Below are 3,425 nucleotides of genomic sequence, written 5' to 3'. Positions count from 1 at the left end.
AATACAATCTTACATAAAAGAATATAATTTTTTATTATAATTTATTCTCTTTTAAACAATATTATTTTGGTCAAATCTTTTCTAACATAAATCAAATGAGATTCTCACGTAAATTCTTTTTCAAAATAATAGAATTTTATTTTTAAGTACAATTCTATTATCATTTTTATTAATTCATACTTGTGATTTGTTCTTGGTTTGGCCATTTGGGTCCTGGCGGCGCTGAGATCTTGGATCACACATAGATACCAGTCCAGAGGTATATAGTCAAAGCTCCATGTATATAGTTCAGTGCATGCTTTTTGCATTCTTTCTCGCTCGCATAGCGCTCTCTTTCAGTAGGCTACGCGTGAGTAAGAGAGAACGCAAGGGGCATGAAACAAATGGCGTTTTCGAATGTAAGTTTAATCACTCTGAGAGCGATTAATGACGTCATTGTCTCTGCCAATAAAAGACTTGAATTCATAGTAAAATATAGTATTTAATTGATCCGGGTTGGATTAATCCGTTCATTCAAAAACGCCAAGAGTTTATTCCTTTTACATGCACCTTTACTCTCATTTCTCAACATTCGATCTACTTATATTATGTCTATGTATGTACATACATTGCTTTTATCTCAAATTTTTACATTAAATCACTAAAAAATCACTATTCAATAATTAGTCCACGACCAGCCAATAAGAATAAGTTACATTACACAAAATTGTTATGAATGGTAAAGTAGCATCCGATTATCCATAAGCGGGGAGCACACACATTTGTATAACCGCATAACCATAAACATAAAGAAATTGATTGGTCCACAAATTATGCATAAGAAAAATGAACCAATCAATTTCTTTATGCTTATAATTATGCGCTTATGCAAAAGTGTGTGCTCCCTGCTATAGACTTACTATTATACACACCACACATCACATACCACACATACACACACCACACATCACAACCCACACATCACACACCACACATCACACATCACACCCCACACATACACACACACAAGATCTATACCCACAGACTTTTATATAATACTAGACCGTTAACTCTACGTAATACGTAGCCCCGAAAGTATGTACGCATGCGCACATAGCACACGCACACAAAAATATTTTTCATCTGATACGTCGACATATACATATCAGCTCCTATCCTTTTCTTTCTTACTGATTCCTACTTAAATCACGCAGATGCTTACTTCTCATATGTTTTACATACTTTATGAGATCAATTTTTCAGTATATAATGAAGTTAACGGCTAATAATATATAGAAGTCTGTATCTATACCATGCAGCATAAATGTGTAATTTATAATATATAAATATACATGTAGAATTCATAAGGATTTGATTTCAAGACAAAAATTGTGATTTTATACAATCAGAAACTATTTATTAAACCAAAAAATACATACAAAAATGAGAAATGACAAAGTTCTAGTGCCACAAAAATTATTTAATATTTTTGCAACAATTATTCAAACATATTACTCTCACATAAAAATATAAAACTTATTAAAACTTATTATCTGTGCACATCTTGAAAAGAAAAAAAGATAACATACTCATGATAATATTCAGTAACTTGTACACATGTTTATAATCGATATATATACTAAACTAAAATCAACATTCTTTAATCAACTTAGAGTGTTTCAATTTATCGAGAACTCATGCTTACTTTATATTATGAATATTATGTTTTATATTATATTATATTTTTTTTCCAGCATCTTGTTGGATTACTTTTCCCAGTAAGTATGTATACGTTTCTCAACAAAATAACCTGTGCCATATTGACCACTTGTATAACTACGTTCACGTACAACAACACTGTTTTTCCTTCCTGCAAATTAATAGAAATTATTTCAATTTGGAAACGATAAAATTAAAAAAGAAATATTAATAAATGTTTTCAAAAGTATTTTAAAACATTTTATCTTATAGAAAATTAAAATATCTCTTTAAAATTAATACATTACATGCATATAAAATAAAAAAAATATTTTTTATTGTATTGTCATAAAATTATTAAAGTAAAATATATCTAAGAAAATAAATCTTTGCATTTGATTTTTTTCATTTGTACCATATAATCAGTTCGTTTATAAGCTCTGGCTTCTTCTAATCCTCTTGTTGCAATTTGATTATCACTTCTAGAAGTTATGGCTTTATTGTTCGACTTGTACTGAATGATTAACATATTCCTTTCTATTCGAAGATGATGAACGTTGGTCAACAAAGTCCCAAGCTTGATCCGATGTATCAAATTTTTAAAATCACATTTAGAATATCTATGTACTTGTTCTTTGCAGTCCTCCCTTGTAACAAAGAAAATTTTCATTTAGTCTTTAATAAAAAATGTTTAGTTTTAAAATATAATGTATGATTTGTTTTTCTTACCAATTATCATAAACTCCAGTGTTACGACTATTAGCTACTACATGTAGTAAGGCATCCTACTGAAAATTATAAATTTAAGAAATTCAACTTTAATTTTTAATATAATTATCACATTTTACCTATTATTTTTATTATTAGAATTATATTTTCTTCAATTTTTTTTCTTCTCACAAATTTTATTCTGAATATAAATTTTATTTTGAATGTAATCAAAAAGGTTTTCTGCTAAGCCTTTTTTGTTTATAAAATCTATTTTGAAAATGTTTGATGGGTATTACATTTCAAAACCTTCTTGTAAAGAAAAAAATGTTGAAAAACAATATTAATTCTATACCAAGCCTTGTATTAATAATTTAGACTAGTCAATTTGTTGTCAGCAATTTTATTATATTTGCCAATATTCAATTAGTATTAGTTGTAAAATATATACGCAAAAAAGATATTTGTAAAAAACTGATATGTGGAAGCAAAAGGACCTAAGATCGATTAGTTCAATTAATCGGAAAATTGTTATTTGAATTGATGTGAAATGATAGAGTGAAGATCACTTCACTCTATCTTTTCACGAATACAAAATGTTGTATTCGTTCATAAAAACTTACTTGGTCAAATTTTTTTTAAATATCACTAATTATATCACCTGCTAATAGAGCATAAATTTTAGTCTTGCGCGACTTTTAACAAAGAAAATCTTCACATCAAAATGGCGTTCTTTCTTGAAATATCTTAATACTGCTCAATACTCAATACAAGCGATTATGGCTGAAAATCGTATATGACCATACAGACACATGTTAGGCATATGGCTGTCGTGCTAATGATTGCATCATTTCGATTTAACTTCGAATTCTGTGATTCCCATCATGTTCGTATCACGTGACGAATGAATTTTGGATCTGTTCGTTTTAAAGCGGGGAACACACACTTTTGTATAAGCGCATAGTCATAAGCATAAAGAAATTGATTGGTCCACAAACATATGCCTAATGAAATGAACCAATCAATTTCCTTTGTTACGT

General features: G+C 28.7%; 1 long non-coding RNA gene across 1 annotated transcript; it reads right to left on the bottom strand.

Annotated features, from left to right (window-relative positions):
- Positions 1-2,086: 2,086 nt before the first annotated feature.
- LOC126858701 (uncharacterized) lies at positions 2,087-3,209 on the bottom strand. Its single transcript, XR_007688718.1, has 3 exons — positions 3,005-3,209; positions 2,407-2,462; positions 2,087-2,324 (listed from the first exon to the last, which is right to left on the bottom strand). It is a non-coding gene; the product is annotated as an uncharacterized LOC126858701 (long non-coding RNA).
- Positions 3,210-3,425: the final 216 nt, after the last annotated feature.

Source organism: Cataglyphis hispanica, unplaced genomic scaffold (genome assembly GCF_021464435.1).
Source record: "Cataglyphis hispanica isolate Lineage 1 unplaced genomic scaffold, ULB_Chis1_1.0 scaffold88_size5078, whole genome shotgun sequence".
Taxonomy (NCBI): Eukaryota; Metazoa; Arthropoda; class Insecta; order Hymenoptera; family Formicidae; genus Cataglyphis; species Cataglyphis hispanica.
Note: the sequence above shows the minus strand (reverse complement) of the source record. Positions and strands in the feature narration are given on the sequence as shown.